Source organism: Phyllobates terribilis, unplaced genomic scaffold (assembly GCF_046119375.1).
Source record: "Phyllobates terribilis strain yellow unplaced genomic scaffold, ASM4611937v1 Scaffold_5__5_contigs__length_657084704, whole genome shotgun sequence".
NCBI classification, from domain to species: Eukaryota; Metazoa; Chordata; class Amphibia; order Anura; family Dendrobatidae; genus Phyllobates; species Phyllobates terribilis.
Window position 1 is genome coordinate 6,177,713 of NW_027362765.1, and position 8,261 is coordinate 6,185,973.

The window sequence follows — 8,261 nt, forward strand, 5'->3', positions numbered from 1 at the left end:
TACCTGCCCTTCTACCCAGAGACTGTCCCTGTCACTTGCCGTGACTACCTGCCCGCCTTCCCTGGGTGTCACCCGCTTCCTTACAAGGACTGCCCCTTTGTATAGTTGCTCTGTGGTTCCACCTCCCAGACCCGTTACAGTTTGCTCGGGCCATGGAACCCGGTGGCACCCAAGCTCCCTCGCTCTCGGACCTATTTCATGAACTGTCCCGGCAGAGGTCCCAACAGGAGTCCATCCTGAGTCACCTGCGGAATGTCAACTCTCGCCTGGACACTCTGACTGCTCCACCAGCAACCACCGATAGTGTCATGACTCGCAACCCGGCAGCGCCGCTGCCCACCAATACCATGGTATCCTGCCCCGGACCCCGGCTTTCTGCACCTCCTCGCTTTGGAGGCGATCCCGCTCAAGCTCGGGGCTTCATAAACCAGTGCACCCTGCACTTTGAACTCCTGTCCCACCAGTTTATCTCCGACCGGGCCAAAGTAGCCTTCTTTATGTCCCATCTCACGGGGGAGGCACTGGCTTGGCTAAATCCTCTATGGGAGAGAGGAGACCCCCTGGTGTCCGACCTGCCAGCCTTTCTCACGGCTTTCCGGAAAGTCTTCGACGAACCCGGGCGGAAGACCTCATCCGCATCATCTCTGCTACGCCTCCATCAAGGAAATCTCACCATGGGTCAATATGCCATACGGTTCCGTACCCTTGCTTCGGAGCTGGCCTTGGATAATGACGTCCTGGTGTCTGTCTTCTGGGAGGGTCTGTCCGGCCGTATTAAAGATGAACTCGCCGGTCGGGACATTCCTACCACTCTCGACGACTTAATAACACTTGCCACCCGGATTGACATCCGGTTCCAGGAGCGCGCCAAAGAGGTCACCCGTGAGAGGAGGTTTCCACGTCTAGCCCCTACCTTCCAGAAACCCGTCACTCCCTCCGTTACTCCCCAGGCACACTCACCTGAGCCTATGCAGGTCGACCAGACCAAGATGGTCAAAACCCGTCAAGACTTACGCTGTGCCGAGGGGAGCTGCTTCTACTGTGGCAGTAAGGAGCACCGGATCCGTTCCTGCCCAGAGAGGTCGGGAAACGCCTGTGTCTAGGATCGCTCACAGAGGTCGCCCTAGACAAAAGTAAACCCTCTCCATCCCTGATGCTGTCAGTCTCTATCATCTGCGGAGAGAACTGCTATTTTGAACTTGACTCAGGAGCTGCTGGAAATCTCATCTCTCAATCCCTGGTAGAAAAATACCGCATTCCCACCAAACCTCTGGCCGTACCTTTATCTGTCGCCGCCGTGGATGGGGGCCTCTTACCACATCCCATCCAACTCATCACCGAATCTCTAACTCTACAGGTGGGAATGCTGCATTCTGAGAGCATCTCCTTTCATGTTCTGCCTGGACTCTCTCACGCACTCTTGCTAGGCCTACCTTGGCTCCAGAAACATGCACCCGTGCTTGACTGGCAGACCGGAGAAGTCCTTCGCTGGGGACAGGACTGCCATAAGACTTGTCTAGTTCCCGTTCATCCTGCTCGTCCTTCTCCTACCCCAGTCAATCTACCCGGTCTACCGGTTCCCTATTGGTCTTATGCGGATGTCTTCAATAAAAAAGAAGCAGAGACATTACCCCCTCATAGACCATACGACTGCCCATCGACCTGATACCCGGCTCTACTCCTCCCCGTGGGCGTATCTACCCTTTGTCCGCTGCAGAGACCCGGTCCATGTCAGAATATATTGAGGAGAATCTGGCCCGGGGATTTATCCGGAAATCTACCTCCCCGGCGGGAGCAGGCTTCTTCTTCGTCAAAAAGAAGGACGGCTTACTCCGTCCATGTATAGATTATAGAGGCCTTAACCAGATTACAGTGAAGAATAAATACCCCCTCCCGCTCATTCCTGAATTATTTGACCGTCTGAGGGGGGCTAGAATCTTCACCAAACTGGATCTCCGTGGGGCGTATAACCTGGTCCGTATCCATCAGGGGGATGAGTGGAAGACGGCATTCAAAACCCGGGACGGCCAATATGAGTACCTTGTAATGCCCTTCGGTCTCTGTAACGCTCCTGCCGTCTTTCAAGAGTTGGTCAATGACATCTTCCGTGACCTTCTCTACTCCTGCGTGGTGGTGTACCTGGACGACATCTTGGTCTTCTCTCCGGACCTTCCTACTCACCCGAGGGATGTTCGTCAGGTCCTGCTCAGGCTCAGGCAGAACCACCTCTACGCTAAATATGAGAAGTGCATCTTTGTGCAGACCTCTCTTCCATTTCTGGGCTACATAATCTCTCAGACCGGCCTACAAATGGATCCTGAGAAACTGTCTGCCATCCAGAAGTGGCCCCGACCAGAGGGGTTGAAGGCTATTCAGCGGTTCCTGGGCTTCGCCAACTATTACCGCCTCTTCATACCGCACTTCTCTTCCCGGACTGCCCCTATCTCTGTGCTCACCCGTAAGGGTACTAATCCCAGAGAATGGCCGCCCGAAGCAGAGGAAGCCTTTCTTTCCTTAAAACAGGCTTTCTCCTCCGCCCTGGTGCTGCATCGTCCGGACGGCAACAAACAATTCTTCCTAGAAGTTGACGCTTCCTCCTCCGGAGCCGGGGCGGTACTTACCCAAAAATCATCTTCCGGAAGAATGGTAACCTGCGGCTTTTCTCCAAACTCTTCTCCTCTTCTGAGCACAATTATTCTATAGGAGACCGAGAATTATTGGCCATTAAGCTGGCACTGGAGGAGTGGCGTTACCTGCTCGAGGGGGCTCTTCACCCGGTAATAATTTACACAGACCACAAGAACTTGGCCTATCTCCAGAACGCCCAGAGACTTAACCCGCGCCAAGCCCGGTGGTCCTTGTTTTTTGCCCGCTTTGATTTCGTTCTTCATTTTCGCCCGGCTGACAAAAACATCAAAGCTGACGCCTTGTCCCGATCCTTCCTGGTGTCTGATCTTGAGGAGGAGCCTAAACACATCATCGATCCCGCCAGAGTAATGCAGGTGGCCCCCGTGAGTCTAAATCTTCTCCCTCCTGGTAAGACGTTCGTAACGGTACCTGATCGGGAGAAGATCCTACACTGGGGTCACTCGTCTAAGCTAGCTGGCCACGCCGGTCAGAAAAAGACCCTCCAGCTTATTACCCGGCACTACTGGTGGCCTACCCTGCACAAGGACGTAATAGACTTTGTTTCGGCCTGTGTGTCCTGCGCCCGCAACAAGGTTCCGAGACACCTGCCAGCCGGTCGCCTCCTTCCTCTTCCAGTACCTGCTGCCCCCTGGCAGCATATAGCTATGGACTTCATAACAGATCTCCCTGTCTCTGACGGTTGTACGGTCATTTGGGTGGTCGCTGACCGCTTTTCCAAAATGGCTCATTTCATTCCCCTGCCAGGCCTCCCGTCTGCACCCGAGCTGGCTAAAGACTTTATCCGCCACATCTTCCGTCTCCATGGCCTGCAGTTCACCTCACGCTTCTGGAGAGCCACATGTAAGCTGCTAGACGTCACCCTGGACTTATCCTCCGCTTACCACCCACAGTCCAATGGTCAAGTGGAGCGGATCAATCAGATCCTGACCAGTTACCTCCGGCACTTCGTTAATGCCCACCATTCAGACTGGGTGGATCTCCAACCATGGGCCGAATTCTCTTACAATAATCACGAGAGCGAATCTTCCTCCAAATCCCCGTTTTTTGTAGTCTTCGGTCAGCATCCTCAGATCCCATTTCCCGTCTCCACCTCGGTGGACAATCCGGCTGCGGAATCTCTCGTTAGCAAATTTTCCTCCATTTGGGAGAGTACCCGATCCGCAATCCTTCAGTCGTCCGAGCGGATGAAAAAACACGCTGACAAAAAACGCCTGGATCCTCCACAATTCCGTCCTGGAGATAAAGTCTGGCTCTCGTCCAAGTATGTCCGGCTCAAGATTCCTTCCTACAAGTTAGGGCCTCGGTTCATCGGCCCACTGGAGGTTATCAAACAGATCAACCCGGTGGCCTATAAATTGAAACTCCCGGCCAACTTGCGAATCCCTAACTCCTTCCATGTATCTCTCCTCAAACCCGTGGTACTTAACTCTTTTTCCAAGTCTACAGGTACGCCTCCTGCTCCGGTTTTCGCTGAAAGCGAGTTTGAGGTAGAGAACATTCTGGCCACCAAAAGGGTAAGAGGAAAGACCTTTTTTCTAGTAGATTGGAAGGGGTTTGGTCCTGAGGAGAGAACGTGGGAGCCCCGGGAGAACATACATGCCCCTCTCATCCTTGGTAAATTTCTGTCTGGCCTAAAAAAGGGGGGGCCTAAAGGGGGGGTACTGTAGTGTCGGCGTCCCTGCCTCCTGCTAGGCAGGGACGCTGTTCCCCTCACCTCTCCGCTCCGTGCCCGGCGTCTTCCTCCCGCTCTGCTGGCAGCGCGCGCTCCTCCACAGTTACTGTGCTTAGGGCGCGCGCTCCCCCTCTCTTAAAGGGGCCGCGCGCGCCGCTCTAAGGAGTCCCCGGCCAATGGCCGGAGGACCTCTCCATATATAAGGCACCTCCTCCAAGATGGAGGTGCCCGAGCAATGTTGTTGCAAAGCCTTTACTCTGCTTCAGCCCTCAGGTCCCGTTACCAGTTACCTGCCAGTCACCTGCCAGATTCCTGCCTGTTACCTGCCAGTCACCTGCCAGATACCTGCTTGATACCTGCCTGATATCCACTTACCTGCTTGCAAGCCTGTGGTCCGACGGTCTGCGTTACGACACCTGTCAGTCTGTCTATGGACCAGCCTGTCCGCTCACCTGGGAGCGCTCACCTGCTACCTGTCTGCTAGCCTACCTGGAGGCTCCGCCGTCACTTGCCGTGACCACCTGCCTGTCCAGAGACTCTTGCCCGCTCACCTGGGAGCGCTCACCTGCTACCTGCCTGCTAGCCTACCTGGAGGCTCTGCCGTCACTTGCCGTGACCACCTGCCTGTCCAGAGACTCTTGCCCGCTCACCTGGGAGCGCTCACCTGCTACCTGCCTGCTAGCCTACCTGGAGGTTCTGCCGTCACTTGCCGTGACCACCTGCCTGTCCAGAGACTCTTGCCCGCTCACCTGGGAGCGTCCACCTGCTACCTGTCTGCTAGTCTACCTGGAGGCTCTGCCGTCACTTGCCGTGACCACCTGCCTGTCCAGAGACTCTTGCCCGCTCACCTGGGAGCATCCACCTGCTACCTGCCTGCTAGCCTACCTGGAGGTTCTGCCGTCACTTGCCGTGACCACCTGCCTGTCCAGAGACTCTTGCCCGCTCACCTGGGAGCGTCCACCTGCTACCTGTCTGCTAGTCTACCTGGAGGCTCTGCCGTCACTTGCCGTGACCACCTGCCTGTCCAGAGACTCTCGCCCGCTCACGTGGAAGCGCTCACCAGCCACCTGCCTGCTGTCCTTCTACCCAGAGACTGTCCCTGTCACTTGCCGTGACTACCTGCCCTTCTACCCAGAGACTGTCCCTGTCACTTGCCGTGACTACCTGCCAGTCTACCCAGAGACTGTCCCTGTCACTTGCTGTGACTACCTGCCCGCCTTCCCTGGGTGTCACCCGCTTCCTTACAAGGACTGCCCCTTTGTATAGTTGCTCTGTGGTTCCACCTCCCAGACCCGTTACATGGGATATAACTGATAAGAAATAATTCTGATATAGAAGCTCAGATATCTCGATGAAGTAAAACAATATGTGAACCTCATTCACAGGGAACTGAGTAGTAATGGGTAGAGTATAAAATCCAAAAATGTAATCCAGAATGGGACTGTATTCACACAAAAGAGGCATAGGAAATTTGCTCATTGAGTCACTTAGTGGCTAGTGAATAATGTCTAAAAATCCACTCACTTTCCTTTTTGAGGATACATCTATTGTGATCACCTCCTCTCACGTTGGGATTAACCATCTCAATGATACAAAAGGAGATGTCTCCGGTTTCACATCTATGTACACTGTTCATGTGTCTCGCTAATGGGATGTCCTGACCATGGCGTGTATCGCGCAAATGCCCCTCTCCCCCACCCTCCTAACTAACTAACTCTTGGTCGTGCATACATGATCTAGGGGGCAGGTGCATGTGGCCATATATACAAGTACTGAGGTTTTACAGTTGGAATAATCCTTCTAGAAAAAGGAGGAACTCGAGAAAGATTTACATGGTCTCATCCAATTACATGTACAACGTTCTCCACATATAAAGAAACCGCAAACTCTTCTATCTAACCAAGTCCCCTTGGGTGCAGGTTTTTTATAGAAACTATGCACTAAACGGTCCCTAATTGAACGACCCTTTCTGAAAGTTATTGTGAGAGTAGATCACACAGCACCCTCAGGTCCGGGTCCACCACAAGTATATCCCAGTGTTTTCTGAGGATATTAAAGATACGGTCACTCTGATTGTCACAAGTTCCTATTACTTGTGTTATCCCATCTTTTTCTTGCTCTCTTGGTTAGGTATGGAGGAGTGTCTGTCTCTCCCCTTTTTCTGCAAACAACTGTGTGAAATTCAAAATGTATTGTGGATACCTTTTTCCTTGAATTTGGTGTTCATGTCTATTGCCTGTATATTAAAATCTGCGACATTAGAACAGTTCCTTCTCAGCTGTAAAAATTGGCCCTTGGGTATTCCTTTTTTTGGGGGATGGGGTGGTGACTATCCCACTTCAATAGTTTATTAGTGCTTGTAGGTTTATGGTAGATGAGTGTCCCTAGGGTCTCATCCCGTTCTTTCTTGATTAGTACATCCAGGAAAGGCAACTGGTTATAATTAACCTCTGATGTAAATCTAAGGCCCACTCTTTTGATGTTGATTTCCCTGACAAATTCAAGAAATTGTTCACTCGTCTCTGACCAGATGATAAAATTGTCCTGAATATATCTATACCATACCCCAATATATGGATGCCACCACTTATAATCATCCCTGAATATTGTGGTTTCCTCCCATCAGCTCAAAACTAGATTAGCATATGATGGGGCACAGGGGCTCCCCATCGCAGTACCCCTGAGCTGGTGGAAGTACTTCCTGTCAAAAAGAAAGAACTTATGAACAAGAGTGAATTTAAAAAGATCCTCCATGAAGTCATTATGTCTGCTACACTCTATTGATCTCGATTTCAAGAAATGTCTTACTCCTCTGATATCATCCTCATGCGGTATATTACTGTACAAAGCCTCGATATCTAGTAAGGCCTGCTCCCCTACATGCATGTATACATGCTCGAGGGTATACATGGAGGGGAGCAGGCAGAGGGAAAACAAATTCCAGAGGACTTATTCCAACTGCATTACCTCAGGCGGTACTGTGGGAACATTATACTATGTGGGGGCATCATATATACTGCATAAGGAGCATAATGGGGGCATTACACTGTGTGGGGGCATCATACATCCTGCATAAGGGGCATAATGGGGGCATTACACTGTGTGGGGGCATCATACATCCTGCATAAGGGGCATAATGGGGGCATTACACTGTGTGGGGGCATCATACATACTGCATAAGGGGCATAATGGGGGCATTACACTGTGTGGGGGCATCATACATACTGCATAAGGGGCATAATGGGAGCATTACACTGTGGGGGGCATCATACATCCTGCATAAGGGGCATAATGGGGGCATTACACTGTGGGGCCAGTAAAGGGGTCCTGTACTATGAGAACAATATGTTTCCTCCCTTCCTGTCTCCATAGTTGGGTCGTATGTATCTATTACAGGAAACAGAACAAAACCTTATGATTCTTATAAAGGGGCAACACAAGACCCCAAAAGAGTCTCCGTGCTGAAGGGGTTAATGCCCCCTGCGCCCAGTAATGGGGGATCTCCACATACCTCCACCTGCAGAGCCGCCACCAAATATATGGCTGTTCTGTGCACACAGGACCTGTGATGAGGTCACAGGAGGGGAGGAGTCAGGGGTCACATGATCAAGGGCCTCAGTGGATGCAGGACTCTGCTGTGCTGGTTGTCATGGTGCTGGATGAGCTGAAGTTTATGTGTGGGGTCAGGAGGGGTTTACAGTGTGGATGTAGCAGAGCCGCTCACTGCTGTCAACAACGTGGTCACAGTATTACGCCACTTTTACGGACTCACAATAAAACATACAAAAATGAAACCAAAATGGATTTTCCTGGGAAATATGTTAAGGAACATTCTTTCCAGGGTAGTGACTTGTATATAAGGCAAAATAAATAACCAAAAACAAAAATACTCCTCCACACCTTCGGCTATGTTCACACACAGTGTTTTTGATGCATTTTT

The 8,261-nt window shown here is 51.7% G+C and overlaps 1 pseudogene; it reads right to left on the reverse strand.

Moving 5' to 3' along the window:
- LOC141271721 (uncharacterized) overlaps window positions 1–7,923 on the reverse strand; it is a 67,808-nt pseudogene extending 59,885 nt beyond the window's left edge.
- Between the last annotated feature and the right edge of the window lie 338 nt (window positions 7,924–8,261).